A 14,010-nucleotide genomic window follows, 5' to 3' on the forward strand; every position below is an offset into this window, starting at 1 on the left:
TACATTTATATTTCAGAATTATTGCTGATGAAAGCGATTTGTATAATATGATAAAGTATAATACATTCAGATTCATCAAATTATTGATTTGCAAATCCAAGATTGTATGCGGGAGCACTCTCGCCGCATCGGGGGATTAGCTCAAATGGTAGAGCGCTCGCTTAGCATGCGAGAGGTAGCGGGATCGATGCCCGCATCCTCCAAATTTTTTTTTCTTTCTTCGTTGAAAACAGGACAGTGAATGAATAGGATCAGTGATGTGAATGATTTGCAGGTAAAAAATAATGTGCCATTTCTTAAAGTTAACACGACAGTAGCATCACAATGTAGTCCTGTCTTTTACTTGCAGCAGGGGAGCTGTCCTCCTAAAGAAAAAGCAAGTTATTTGTGCAATACTTGGTTATTATAATAAATACAGATGTTTTTGTTGAATAGCCTACCAATGATGAGAGAAAATGGGGGAGAGAAGATGAAGGAGTAGAGAGAAATTATATTTATTTATTTCTTTGTAATTGTTGCGTTCTCGGCGTGTAACCCATCCTAATTACTTAGGAGCAGTGGGCAGCCAAAGTGCAGTGCCTGGGGCCAACTCCCATTCTGAAGCCAGTGCCTTGGTCAAGGGCTATAGCAGGAGCTATTAACCTGCTTATCTTTGGACTGTGGGAGCAAACCGGAGTACCCGGAAGAAACCCATGCAGACACGGGGAGAACATTCAAACTCCTCAATGTATGGACAGTCCATCATACGAGAGTTGATACTAATATTCTGCACATCTATGCATTTCAATAAATTATCTGATGCTTGTCTCGTGTTCATTCATTGCCATACTAAACAGTGAAACCTGCTTGACTTCACATAATTTTAGTGGAATAAGGACAGAAGTAACCCAGACCAGCCCAAATTGATCTAAGAAATGTGCATTATTAGCCAGTTAAACAAAATATATTCAATGTGGTATCAAACAAATGTGCAATTTGTAAAATGTGACATCACATCCCTCCTCGCTGGTCTCCCTGCCTCCACCACCAGACCTCTACCATGCCCAGTCCTAGCCTTCCCTTTTCTCACGTCCCTTCCTGGCTCTCCGTATTGACTTGCCTCAAACTCAGAACATTGGCGCCCTCCAGTGGCGGAATGGGCTTCGCACATCACATCCTTACACGGCTGTTAACCGAAAGGATCCCCTCATTCGTGGATTCAGTATGCTTAGCGATTCTTAAAAACCAAGTTCTGAACGATCGTGTCAACAGCCCTGACCCGTGTTTCTTGCAAACCATGTCAAGAAGTCCACCCCAATCCCAAAGCACTTTTACATCTTCAATTTGATGTCCATTCATTGATGATGTGAAGGACCATGGCTAATGGGTTATAAGTAATACGGTGCCTGAGTCCTACTTGTCTTTGTATTTGCAGAAGAAGACCAAGAAACTCACTTTTAGCCAGTAAAGGGAGGATGCAATGTATTTTTTGAAGCCTGCGGAACTCCCACATGCTGCCGAGCTCTGAATTGCGTGAAGCAATGTCAACCAATGTTGCCATATAAGTCAATGTGAACTCTATTACAGGAAAGTCCATGATATGGTGAAATCAGTTAGTTGCCTAATAGAACGGATCAGCACAGTTAATTCCACGTTGGTTAGGAAGCAGTCAGGGACGTGGACAACAGACAAGTGACAGACAGCAAGGCACTGCTGGGATTTGAACCCAGTATTTCCTGTTTACTAGACAGGCGCTTTAACCAACTAAGCCACAGCACCGGTGATAATGAACAAATTCGGCAAAGAAAAACACATTTGGTGGGGGAAAGGTGGGAATTTCCTTGCCCCTGCTGAAGTCATCCGCTCCTGTGCTTGAGGAATTGCAAAGCACCCCCCCGCGACCCGTGATTCTGGACGCAAGTCTGAAACTGCGCCTGCTCTCATGCTCGCCTGACTGAGCTACCCAGGCCACTACCCAGGACTTCTACGGCCGACGGTTGCAGAGAACCGTTCACTGGCAGCAAGACCTCCTTGTCACCTGACCTTCTATCGAAATACCACAGTTGGGTGAAAAGAGTTATGCAGTTAGTGTACTGTGAATTAAGATCCACTGTGTAAGCTGGACCTCAAATAGCAGTCACTGGAGTCATCATTCCCACAAAGGAGGCTTAAAAGCAGGCACCGCTGGGATTCGAACCCAGGATCTCCTGTTTACGAGACAGGCACTTTAACCAACTAAGCTACAGCGCCAAGAGACAAAAGCAAGTTTGGGTTCTGCTGGATCAAAACTCATTTCATTTGTTTATTGAAATTAGAAACTTGCTGAGAGCTGGTTTTTATGCCTTTGGGAAAATAGCCTGCTGTGAGACAGCAAACAAGAACAACATGCTGCAGACTGAGCGACATTTCCCCAGGCAACTTTCCAACGGTGGGCTGGAAGGGAAATTCCAGAAATATGTGTTTTAAACTGAATACAGGAAATTTTATCTACGTCTCACCAGGTGTACTCACAGTCTGCATTCAGGAACACATTGTGAACTAATATAAGTAAGCTACATATTTAGTAGGCAGTACATCTTTTGAGGACACAGTATTGGACATGGCTACTGCGTTTGCTAGACCTCAAAAAGAGCTCACTGGACTCACTGATTGGAGTGAAAGCCTCCAGAACTCCAGGATTTGTATTTTGTATTTTGTATTTGTATTTTGTATTTTGTATTTGTATTTTGTAATTCTAGCAAGAAAGAAAGATTAAGATACTTTCAGATTCAGATCACTTCTTGAGACTGTAATAACTTCCACTGAAAGTTTGTTTTTTATGTGACGTTACTGAGCATGTTGTGGTGCCAGGATGGGAATATTGAGGTGCTGTCCACTAGGGGGCAGCACCTCACTTCACTCTCTTACTTTATTCTTGTGATATATTTGGATAATCATCTTATTTTTGGTTTGAGAAAGCTTTTTTGCATTTATTTGTATTCTTAATTGAAGGCTGTCTACCTTGTGACCAGTGGCCACCTCCAGCCTGTATCTCAATGTGCAAAACGCTGCGCCCAACATGGGGCTCGAACCCACGACCCTGAGATTAAGAGTCTCATGCTCTACCGACTGAGCTAGCCGGGCTAGATGCCACTGTCAAGGATGGTCTCTGTGGCGCAGGTAAGCTCACCAAGCTAACAGTCAGGAGTGGGGGAAACACAAAGGAGAGTGAAAGCAAGGCGCTGCTGGGATTCAAACCCCCAATGTCCTGTTTACTAAAAGGGCTACAGCGACACCACATGGTACGTCTCTTGGCTTCTGCTCGTTCCAAACCCAGAAATGTAAAACGTGTTAACAATGAGCTCAAAAGCTATTTCTTCACAGTTCATATGACCTGGAATCAGTATTACAGCCTTACATTGTCACCTGCTCTTCTTCTATAAAAGCTTCTAAGAGTCACTGCTACATATTTAGCCATTAGCTTGCAAATTTCTATTATGTTTTTGCTTATTTTGACAAAATAATAACTTTGATACCAAATTAACTACGTTGATATCGTACAACAGGTTATTTTTCCAAAGGCAATGAGACAGAAACTGCTTTTGAGCAAAGCACTGCAAAGTTTCTCCATTCAATAAACCAATAAAACCAGTTTTGAAGCAGCCTAAACCGCTTTGTCTTCGTGTGGCGCCATGGCTTAGTTGGTTAAAGTGCCTGTCTAGTAAACAGGAGATCCTGGGTTCGAATCCCAGTGGTGCCTGGCTTTAGTCCTCCTTGGTAGTATCGATGAGTCTAGTGAGCTTTGTTTGTGGTCCAGCGAACAATGAATCTTAATGCACAGCAAACCAAGAGTACACAGCTCTAGTCCTCGAAGGCCAGTCTACATGCTGTTATTTTGTTCCAACCAATTGCCTTCTTTTTAATTTGCTGACAGTCCTACAAATTACCCTTGTTCAAGCCTGTACTTGGGCACAGTGCAATCATAAGGATCTGGTCCATGTCCACCCAGCCCTTGTAGTAAAGCATGTCTCAATGGAGCAGATCCTTCTTGCAGTACACCATCTGGTGGTCACACAGGAAGAACATGGGCCGCTGGGTCTTGGCCTGGGGCAGGGAGATCTTGGTCAGTCAGCTCCCCTGAGAAGATCAGGTCTGCACTCCTGCTGAGGTACACTGCACTGTGAGAATTTTTCCAACCTAACTTTCTCACCGGGTGTACTCACGGTCAGCAGTCAGGAACACATTGTGTACTAATAAAAGCTTCTATATGTTACTGTATGTTTAGCCATTGGCTTGTAAATTTGTCATTCTGGCAAGAAAGAGTTTCAGATACTTTCACTTTCAGATCACTTCTAGATACTGTAATCACTTCCACTGAAAGTTGACATGGTACTGAGCATGTTGTGGTGCCAGGATGGGAATATTGAGGTGCTGTCCACTAGGGGGCAGCACCGGCCCTACAGACAGGCATAGCCACAGCTGTGATGCATTGTAATCACGTAGCTGTGGCCCATTAGCTAATTACAGGTCGACAAAAGAGGCCGGGTTTTCAGGTCTCGGGAGAGGCTTTTGGGAAGATCTTTTGTGGGCATGGCTGAAGGAGCACTTGTGAGGGGATTTCTGTAGTTTCTCTTACTTTATTCTTGTGATATATTTGGATAATCATCTTATTTTTGGTTTGAGAAAGCTTTTTTGCATTTATTTGTATGCTTAATTGAAGGCTGTCTACCTTGTGACCAGTGGCCACCTCCAGCCTGTATCTCAATGTGCAAAACGCTGCGCCCAACGTGGGGCTCGAACCCACGACCCTGAGATTAAGAGTCTCATGCTCTACCGACTGAGCTAGCCGGGCTAGATGCCACTGTCAAGGATGGTCTCTGTGGCGCAGGTAAGCTCACCAAGCTAACAGTCAGGAGTGGGGGAAACACAAAGGAGAGTGAAAGCAAGGCGCTGCTGGGATTCAAACCCCCAATGTCCTGTTTACTAAAAGGGCTACAGCGACACCACATGGTACGTCTCTTGGCTTCTGCTCGTTCCAAACCCAGAAATGTAAAACGTGTTAACAATGAGCTCAAAAGCTATTTCTTCACAGTTCATATGACCTGGAATCAGTATTACAGCCTTACATTGTCACCTGCTCTTCTTCTATAAAAGCTTCTAAGAGTCACTGCTACATATTTAGCCATTAGCTTGCAAATTTCTATTATGTTTTTGCTTATTTTGACAAAATAATAACTTTGATACCCAATTAACTACGTTGATATCGTACAACAGGTTATTTTTCCAAAGGCAATGAGACAGAAACTGCTTTTGAGCAAAGCACTGCAAAGTTTCTCCATTCAATAAACCAATAAAACCAGTTTTGAAGCAGCCTAAACCGCTTTGTCTTCGTGTGGCGCCATGGCTTAGTTGGTTAAAGTGCCTGTCTAGTAAACAGGAGATCCTGGGTTCGAATCCCAGTGGTGCCTGGCTTTAGTCCTCCTTGGTAGTATCGATGAGTCTAGTGAGCTTTGTTTGTGGTCCAGCGAACAATGAATCTTAATGCACAGCAAACCAAGAGTACACAGCTCTAGTCCTCGAAGGCCAGTCTACATGCTGTTATTTTGTTCCAACCAATTGCCTTCTTTTTAATTTGCTGACAGTCCTACAAATTACCCTTGTTCAAGCCTGTACTTGGGCACAGTGCAATCATAAGGATCTGGTCCATGTCCACCCAGCCCTTGTAGTAAAGCATGTCTCAATGGAGCAGATCCTTCTTGCAGTACACCATCTGGTGGTCACACAGGAAGAACATGGGCCGCTGGGTCTTGGCCTGGGGCAGGGAGATCTTGGTCAGTCAGCTCCCCTGAGAAGATCAGGTCTGCACTCCTGCTGAGGTACACTGCACTGTGAGAATTTTTCCAACCTAACTTTCTCACCGGGTGTACTCACGGTCAGCAGTCAGGAACACATTGTGTACTAATAAAAGCTTCTATATGTTACTGTATGTTTAGCCATTGGCTTGTAAATTTGTCATTCTGGCAAGAAAGAGTTTCAGATACTTTCACTTTCAGATCACTTCTAGATACTGTAATCACTTCCACTGAAAGTTGACATGGTACGCATGTTGTGGTGCCAGGATGGGAATATTGAGGTGCTGTCCACTAGGGGGCAGCACCGGCCCTACAGACAGGCATAGCCACAGCTGTGATGCATTGTAATCACGTAGCTGTGGCCCATTAGCTAATTACAGGTCGACAAAAGAGGCCGGGTTTTCAGGTCTCGGGAGAGGCTTTTGGGAAGATCTTTTGTGGGCATGGCTGAAGGAGCACTTGTGAGGGGATTTCTGTAGTTTCTCTTACTTTATTCTTGTGATATATTTGGATAATCATCTTATTTTTGGTTTGAGAAAGCTTTTTTGCATTTATTTGTATGCTTAATTGAAGGCTGTCTACCTTGTGACCAGTGGCCACCTCCAGCCTGTATCTCAATGTGCAAAACGCTGCGCCCAACGTGGGGCTCGAACCCACGACCCTGAGATTAAGAGTCTCATGCTCTACCGACTGAGCTAGCCGGGCTAGATGCCACTGTCAAGGATGGTCTCTGTGGCGCAGGTAAGCTCACCAAGCTAACAGTCAGGAGTGGGGGAAACACAAAGGAGAGTGAAAGCAAGGCGCTGCTGGGATTCAAACCCCCAATGTCCTGTTTACTAAAAGGGCTACAGCGACACCACATGGTACGTCTCTTGGCTTCTGCTCGTTCCAAACCCAGAAATGTAAAACGTGTTAACAATGAGCTCAAAAGCTATTTCTTCACAGTTCATATGACCTGGAATCAGTATTACAGCCTTACATTGTCACCTGCTCTTCTTCTATAAAAGCTTCTAAGAGTCACTGCTACATATTTAGCCATTAGCTTGCAAATTTCTATTATGTTTTTGCTTATTTTGACAAAATAATAACTTTGATACCCAATTAACTACGTTGATATCGTACAACAGGTTATTTTTCCAAAGGCAATGAGACAGAAACTGCTTTTGAGCAAAGCACTGCAAAGTTTCTCCATTCAATAAACCAATAAAACCAGTTTTGAAGCAGCCTAAACCGCTTTGTCTTCGTGTGGCGCCATGGCTTAGTTGGTTAAAGTGCCTGTCTAGTAAACAGGAGATCCTGGGTTCGAATCCCAGTGGTGCCTGGCTTTAGTCCTCCTTGGTAGTATCGATGAGTCTAGTGAGCTTTGTTTGTGGTCCAGCGAACAATGAATCTTAATGCACAGCAAACCAAGAGTACACAGCTCTAGTCCTCGAAGGCCAGTCTACATGCTGTTATTTTGTTCCAACCAATTGCCTTCTTTTTAATTTGCTGACAGTCCTACAAATTACCCTTGTTCAAGCCTGTACTTGGGCACAGTGCAATCATAAGGATCTGGTCCATGTCCACCCAGCCCTTGTAGTAAAGCATGTCTCAATGGAGCAGATCCTTCTTGCAGTACACCATCTGGTGGTCACACAGGAAGAACATGGGCCGCTGGGTCTTGGCCTGGGGCAGGGAGATCTTGGTCAGTCAGCTCCCCTGAGAAGATCAGGTCTGCACTCCTGCTGAGGTACACTGCACTGTGAGAATTTTTCCAACCTAACTTTCTCACCGGGTGTACTCACGGTCAGCAGTCAGGAACACATTGTGTACTAATAAAAGCTTCTATATGTTACTGTATGTTTAGCCATTGGCTTGTAAATTTGTCATTCTGGCAAGAAAGAGTTTCAGATACTTTCACTTTCAGATCACTTCTAGATACTGTAATCACTTCCACTGAAAGTTGACAGGGTACTGAGCATGTTGTGGTGCCAGGATGGGAATATTGAGGTGCTGTCCACTAGGGGGCAGCACCGGCCCTACAGGACAGGCATAGCCACAGCTGTGATGCATTGTAATCACGTAGCTGTGGCCCATTAGCTAATTACAGGTCGACAAAAGAGGCCGGGTTTTCAGGTCTCGGGAGAGGCTTTTGGGAAGATCTTTTGTGGGCATGGCTGAAGGAGCACTTGTGAGGGGATTTCTGTAGTTTCTCTTACTTTATTCTTGTGATATATTTGGATAATCATCTTATTTTTGGTTTGAGAAAGCTTTTTTGCATTTATTTGTATGCTTAATTGAAGGCTGTCGACCTTGTGACCAGTGGCCACCTCCAGCCTGTATCTCAATGTGCAAAACGCTGCGCCCAACGTGGGGCTCGAACCCACGACCCTGAGATTAAGAGTCTCATGCTCTACCGACTGAGCTAGCCGGGCTAGATGCCACTGTCAAGGATGGTCTCTGTGGCGCAGGTAAGCTCACCAAGCTAACAGTCAGGAGTGGGGGAAACACAAAGGAGAGTGAAAGCAAGGCGCTGCTGGGATTCAAACCCCCAATGTCCTGTTTACTAAAAGGGCTACAGCGACACCACATGGTACGTCTCTTGGCTTCTGCTCGTTCCAAACCCAGAAATGTAAAACGTGTTAACAATGAGCTCAAAAGCTATTTCTTCACAGTTCATATGACCTGGAATCAGTATTACAGCCTTACATTGTCACCTGCTCTTCTTCTATAAAAGCTTCTAAGAGTCACTGCTACATATTTAGCCATTAGCTTGCAAATTTCTATTATGTTTTTGCTTATTTTGACAAAATAATAACTTTGATACCCAATTAACTACGTTGATATCGTACAACAGGTTATTTTTCCAAAGGCAATGAGACAGAAACTGCTTTTGAGCAAAGCACTGCAAAGTTTCTCCATTCAATAAACCAATAAAACCAGTTTTGAAGCAGCCTAAACCGCTTTGTCTTCGTGTGGCGCCATGGCTTAGTTGGTTAAAGTGCCTGTCTAGTAAACAGGAGATCCTGGGTTCGAATCCCAGTGGTGCCTGGCTTTAGTCCTCCTTGGTAGTATCGATGAGTCTAGTGAGCTTTGTTTGTGGTCCAGCGAACAATGAATCTTAATGCACAGCAAACCAAGAGTACACAGCTCTAGTCCTCGAAGGCCAGTCTACATGCTGTTATTTTGTTCCAACCAATTGCCTTCTTTTTAATTTGCTGACAGTCCTACAAATTACCCTTGTTCAAGCCTGTACTTGGGCACAGTGCAATCATAAGGATCTGGTCCATGTCCACCCAGCCCTTGTAGTAAAGCATGTCTCAATGGAGCAGATCCTTCTTGCAGTACACCATCTGGTGGTCACACAGGAAGAACATGGGCCGCTGGGTCTTGGCCTGGGGCAGGGAGATCTTGGTCAGTCAGCTCCCCTGAGAAGATCAGGTCTGCACTCCTGCTGAGGTACACTGCACTGTGAGAATTTTTCCAACCTAACTTTCTCACCGGGTGTACTCACGGTCAGCAGTCAGGAACACATTGTGTACTAATAAAAGCTTCTATATGTTACTGTATGTTTAGCCATTGGCTTGTAAATTTGTCATTCTGGCAAGAAAGAGTTTCAGATACTTTCACTTTCAGATCACTTCTAGATACTGTAATCACTTCCACTGAAAGTTGACAGGGTACTGAGCATGTTGTGGTGCCAGGATGGGAATATTGAGGTGCTGTCCACTAGGGGGCAGCACCGGCCCTACAGGACAGGCATAGCCACAGCTGTGATGCATTGTAATCACGTAGCTGTGGCCCATTAGCTAATTACAGGTCGACAAAAGAGGCCGGGTTTTCAGGTCTCGGGAGAGGCTTTTGGGAAGATCTTTTGTGGGCATGGCTGAAGGAGCACTTGTGAGGGGATTTCTGTAGTTTCTCTTACTTTATTCTTGTGATATATTTGGATAATCATCTTATTTTTGGTTTGAGAAAGCTTTTTTGCATTTATTTGTATGCTTAATTGAAGGCTGTCGACCTTGTGACCAGTGGCCACCTCCAGCCTGTATCTCAATGTGCAAAACGCTGCGCCCAACGTGGGGCTCGAACCCACGACCCTGAGATTAAGAGTCTCATGCTCTACCGACTGAGCTAGCCGGGCTAGATGCCACTGTCAAGGATGGTCTCTGTGGCGCAGGTAAGCTCACCAAGCTAACAGTCAGGAGTGGGGGAAACACAAAGGAGAGTGAAAGCAAGGCGCTGCTGGGATTCAAACCCCCAATGTCCTGTTTACTAAAAGGGCTACAGCGACACCACATGGTACGTCTCTTGGCTTCTGCTCGTTCCAAACCCAGAAATGTAAAACGTGTTAACAATGAGCTCAAAAGCTATTTCTTCACAGTTCATATGACCTGGAATCAGTATTACAGCCTTACATTGTCACCTGCTCTTCTTCTATAAAAGCTTCTAAGAGTCACTGCTACATATTTAGCCATTAGCTTGCAAATTTCTATTATGTTTTTGCTTATTTTGACAAAATAATAACTTTGATACCCAATTAACTACGTTGATATCGTACAACAGGTTATTTTTCCAAAGGCAATGAGACAGAAACTGCTTTTGAGCAAAGCACTGCAAAGTTTCTCCATTCAATAAACCAATAAAACCAGTTTTGAAGCAGCCTAAACCGCTTTGTCTTCGTGTGGCGCCATGGCTTAGTTGGTTAAAGTGCCTGTCTAGTAAACAGGAGATCCTGGGTTCGAATCCCAGTGGTGCCTGGCTTTAGTCCTCCTTGGTAGTATCGATGAGTCTAGTGAGCTTTGTTTGTGGTCCAGCGAACAATGAATCTTAATGCACAGCAAACCAAGAGTACACAGCTCTAGTCCTCGAAGGCCAGTCTACATGCTGTTATTTTGTTCCAACCAATTGCCTTCTTTTTAATTTGCTGACAGTCCTACAAATTACCCTTGTTCAAGCCTGTACTTGGGCACAGTGCAATCATAAGGATCTGGTCCATGTCCACCCAGCCCTTGTAGTAAAGCATGTCTCAATGGAGCAGATCCTTCTTGCAGTACACCATCTGGTGGTCACACAGGAAGAACATGGGCCGCTGGGTCTTGGCCTGGGGCAGGGAGATCTTGGTCAGTCAGCTCCCCTGAGAAGATCAGGTCTGCACTCCTGCTGAGGTACACTGCACTGTGAGAATTTTTCCAACCTAACTTTCTCACCGGGTGTACTCACGGTCAGCAGTCAGGAACACATTGTGTACTAATAAAAGCTTCTATATGTTACTGTATGTTTAGCCATTGGCTTGTAAATTTGTCATTCTGGCAAGAAAGAGTTTCAGATACTTTCACTTTCAGATCACTTCTAGATACTGTAATCACTTCCACTGAAAGTTGACAGGGTACTGAGCATGTTGTGGTGCCAGGATGGGAATATTGAGGTGCTGTCCACTAGGGGGCAGCACCGGCCCTACAGGACAGGCATAGCCACAGCTGTGATGCATTGTAATCACGTAGCTGTGGCCCATTAGCTAATTACAGGTCGACAAAAGAGGCCGGGTTTTCAGGTCTCGGGAGAGGCTTTTGGGAAGATCTTTTGTGGGCATGGCTGAAGGAGCACTTGTGAGGGGATTTCTGTAGTTTCTCTTACTTTATTCTTGTGATATATTTGGATAATCATCTTATTTTTGGTTTGAGAAAGCTTTTTTGCATTTATTTGTATGCTTAATTGAAGGCTGTCGACCTTGTGACCAGTGGCCACCTCCAGCCTGTATCTCAATGTGCAAAACGCTGCGCCCAACGTGGGGCTCGAACCCACGACCCTGAGATTAAGAGTCTCATGCTCTACCGACTGAGCTAGCCGGGCTAGATGCCACTGTCAAGGATGGTCTCTGTGGCGCAGGTAAGCTCACCAAGCTAACAGTCAGGAGTGGGGGAAACACAAAGGAGAGTGAAAGCAAGGCGCTGCTGGGATTCAAACCCCCAATGTCCTGTTTACTAAAAGGGCTACAGCGACACCACATGGTACGTCTCTTGGCTTCTGCTCGTTCCAAACCCAGAAATGTAAAACGTGTTAACAATGAGCTCAAAAGCTATTTCTTCACAGTTCATATGACCTGGAATCAGTATTACAGCCTTACATTGTCACCTGCTCTTCTTCTATAAAAGCTTCTAAGAGTCACTGCTACATATTTAGCCATTAGCTTGCAAATTTCTATTATGTTTTTGCTTATTTTGACAAAATAATAACTTTGATACCCAATTAACTACGTTGATATCGTACAACAGGTTATTTTTCCAAAGGCAATGAGACAGAAACTGCTTTTGAGCAAAGCACTGCAAAGTTTCTCCATTCAATAAACCAATAAAACCAGTTTTGAAGCAGCCTAAACCGCTTTGTCTTCGTGTGGCGCCATGGCTTAGTTGGTTAAAGTGCCTGTCTAGTAAACAGGAGATCCTGGGTTCGAATCCCAGTGGTGCCTGGCTTTAGTCCTCCTTGGTAGTATCGATGAGTCTAGTGAGCTTTGTTTGTGGTCCAGCGAACAATGAATCTTAATGCACAGCAAACCAAGAGTACATAGCTCTAGTCCTCGAAGGCCAGTCTACATGCTGTTATTTTGTTCCAACCAATTGCCTTCTTTTTAATTTGCTGACAGTCCTACAAATTACCCTTGTTCAAGCCTGTACTTGGGCACAGTGCAATCATAAGGATCTGGTCCATGTCCACCCAGCCCTTGTAGTAAAGCATGTCTCAATGGAGCAGATCCTTCTTGCAGTACACCATCTGGTGGTCACACAGGAAGAACATGGGCCGCTGGGTCTTGGCCTGGGGCAGGGAGATCTTGGTCAGTCAGCTCCCCTGAGAAGATCAGGTCTGCACTCCTGCTGAGGTACACTGCACTGTGAGAATTTTTCCAACCTAACTTTCTCACCGGGTGTACTCACGGTCAGCAGTCAGGAACACATTGTGTACTAATAAAAGCTTCTATATGTTACTGTATGTTTAGCCATTGGCTTGTAAATTTGTCATTCTGGCAAGAAAGAGTTTCAGATACTTTCACTTTCAGATCACTTCTAGATACTGTAATCACTTCCACTGAAAGTTGACATGGTACTGAGCATGTTGTGGTGCCAGGATGGGAATATTGAGGTGCTGTCCACTAGGGGGCAGCACCGGCCCTACAGGACAGGCATAGCCACAGCTGTGATGCATTGTAATCACGTAGCTGTGGCCCATTAGCTAATTACAGGTCGACAAAAGAGGCCGGGTTTTCAGGTCTCGGGAGAGGCTTTTGGGAAGATCTTTTGTGGGCATGGCTGAAGGAGCACTTGTGAGGGGATTTCTGTAGTTTCTCTTACTTTATTCTTGTGATATATTTGGATAATCATCTTATTTTTGGTTTGAGAAAGCTTTTTTGCATTTATTTGTATGCTTAATTGAAGGCTGTCTACCTTGTGACCAGTGGCCACCTCCAGCCTGTATCTCAATGTGCAAAACGCTGCGCCCAACGTGGGGCTCGAACCCACGACCCTGAGATTAAGAGTCTCATGCTCTACCGACTGAGCTAGCCGGGCTAGATGCCACTGTCAAGGATGGTCTCTGTGGCGCAGGTAAGCTCACCAAGCTAACAGTCAGGAGTGGGGGAAACACAAAGGAGAGTGAAAGCAAGGCGCTGCTGGGATTCAAACCCCCAATGTCCTGTTTACTAAAAGGGCTACAGCGACACCACATGGTACGTCTCTTGGCTTCTGCTCGTTCCAAACCCAGAAATGTAAAACGTGTTAACAATGAGCTCAAAAGCTATTTCTTCACAGTTCATATGACCTGGAATCAGTATTACAGCCTTACATTGTCACCTGCTCTTCTTCTATAAAAGCTTCTAAGAGTCACTGCTACATATTTAGCCATTAGCTTGCAAATTTCTATTATGTTTTTGCTTATTTTGACAAAATAATAACTTTGATACCAAATTAACTACGTTGATATCGTACAACAGGTTATTTTTCCAAAGGCAATGAGACAGAAACTGCTTTTGAGCAAAGCACTGCAAAGTTTCTCCATTCAATAAACCAATAAAACCAGTTTTGAAGCAGCCTAAACCGCTTTGTCTTCGTGTGGCGCCATGGCTTAGTTGGTTAAAGTGTCTGTCTAGTAAACAGGAGATCCTGGGTTCGAATCCCAGTGGTGCCTGGCTTTAGTCCTCCTTGGTAGTATCGATGAGTCTAGTGAGCTT

At 44.6% G+C, this 14,010-nt stretch overlaps 16 non-coding genes across 16 annotated transcripts; 8 read left to right on the forward strand and 8 right to left on the reverse strand.

The window, feature by feature from the left end:
• The first annotated feature begins 130 nt into the window (after window positions 1-130).
• trnaa-agc (transfer RNA alanine (anticodon AGC)) lies at window positions 131-203 on the forward strand. The gene has a single exon. It is a non-coding gene; the product is annotated as a tRNA-Ala (tRNA).
• A 1,952-nt stretch (window positions 204-2,155) lies between these two features.
• trnat-cgu (transfer RNA threonine (anticodon CGU)) lies at window positions 2,156-2,229 on the reverse strand. The gene has a single exon. It is a non-coding gene; the product is annotated as a tRNA-Thr (tRNA).
• Window positions 2,230-3,029: 800 nt separating this feature from the next.
• trnak-cuu (transfer RNA lysine (anticodon CUU)) lies at window positions 3,030-3,102 on the reverse strand. Its single transcript has one exon. It is a non-coding gene; the product is annotated as a tRNA-Lys (tRNA).
• A 542-nt stretch (window positions 3,103-3,644) lies between these two features.
• trnat-agu (transfer RNA threonine (anticodon AGU)) lies at window positions 3,645-3,718 on the forward strand. The gene has a single exon. It is a non-coding gene; the product is annotated as a tRNA-Thr (tRNA).
• A 1,019-nt stretch (window positions 3,719-4,737) lies between these two features.
• trnak-cuu (transfer RNA lysine (anticodon CUU)) lies at window positions 4,738-4,810 on the reverse strand. Its single transcript has one exon. It is a non-coding gene; the product is annotated as a tRNA-Lys (tRNA).
• A 542-nt stretch (window positions 4,811-5,352) lies between these two features.
• On the forward strand, window positions 5,353-5,426 carry trnat-agu (transfer RNA threonine (anticodon AGU)). Its single transcript has one exon. It is a non-coding gene; the product is annotated as a tRNA-Thr (tRNA).
• A 1,016-nt stretch (window positions 5,427-6,442) lies between these two features.
• trnak-cuu (transfer RNA lysine (anticodon CUU)) lies at window positions 6,443-6,515 on the reverse strand. Its single transcript has one exon. It is a non-coding gene; the product is annotated as a tRNA-Lys (tRNA).
• Window positions 6,516-7,057: 542 nt separating this feature from the next.
• Window positions 7,058-7,131, forward strand: trnat-agu (transfer RNA threonine (anticodon AGU)). Its single transcript has one exon. It is a non-coding gene; the product is annotated as a tRNA-Thr (tRNA).
• A 1,020-nt stretch (window positions 7,132-8,151) lies between these two features.
• Window positions 8,152-8,224, reverse strand: trnak-cuu (transfer RNA lysine (anticodon CUU)). The gene has a single exon. It is a non-coding gene; the product is annotated as a tRNA-Lys (tRNA).
• Window positions 8,225-8,766: 542 nt separating this feature from the next.
• Window positions 8,767-8,840, forward strand: trnat-agu (transfer RNA threonine (anticodon AGU)). The gene has a single exon. It is a non-coding gene; the product is annotated as a tRNA-Thr (tRNA).
• A 1,020-nt stretch (window positions 8,841-9,860) lies between these two features.
• Window positions 9,861-9,933, reverse strand: trnak-cuu (transfer RNA lysine (anticodon CUU)). Its single transcript has one exon. It is a non-coding gene; the product is annotated as a tRNA-Lys (tRNA).
• A 542-nt stretch (window positions 9,934-10,475) lies between these two features.
• trnat-agu (transfer RNA threonine (anticodon AGU)) lies at window positions 10,476-10,549 on the forward strand. Its single transcript has one exon. It is a non-coding gene; the product is annotated as a tRNA-Thr (tRNA).
• Window positions 10,550-11,569: 1,020 nt separating this feature from the next.
• trnak-cuu (transfer RNA lysine (anticodon CUU)) lies at window positions 11,570-11,642 on the reverse strand. Its single transcript has one exon. It is a non-coding gene; the product is annotated as a tRNA-Lys (tRNA).
• A 542-nt stretch (window positions 11,643-12,184) lies between these two features.
• Window positions 12,185-12,258, forward strand: trnat-agu (transfer RNA threonine (anticodon AGU)). The gene has a single exon. It is a non-coding gene; the product is annotated as a tRNA-Thr (tRNA).
• A 1,020-nt stretch (window positions 12,259-13,278) lies between these two features.
• On the reverse strand, window positions 13,279-13,351 carry trnak-cuu (transfer RNA lysine (anticodon CUU)). The gene has a single exon. It is a non-coding gene; the product is annotated as a tRNA-Lys (tRNA).
• Window positions 13,352-13,893: 542 nt separating this feature from the next.
• On the forward strand, window positions 13,894-13,967 carry trnat-agu (transfer RNA threonine (anticodon AGU)). The gene has a single exon. It is a non-coding gene; the product is annotated as a tRNA-Thr (tRNA).
• Window positions 13,968-14,010: the final 43 nt, after the last annotated feature.

Source organism: Conger conger, chromosome 7, assembly GCF_963514075.1.
Source record: "Conger conger chromosome 7, fConCon1.1, whole genome shotgun sequence".
Taxonomy (NCBI): domain Eukaryota; kingdom Metazoa; phylum Chordata; class Actinopteri; order Anguilliformes; family Congridae; genus Conger; species Conger conger.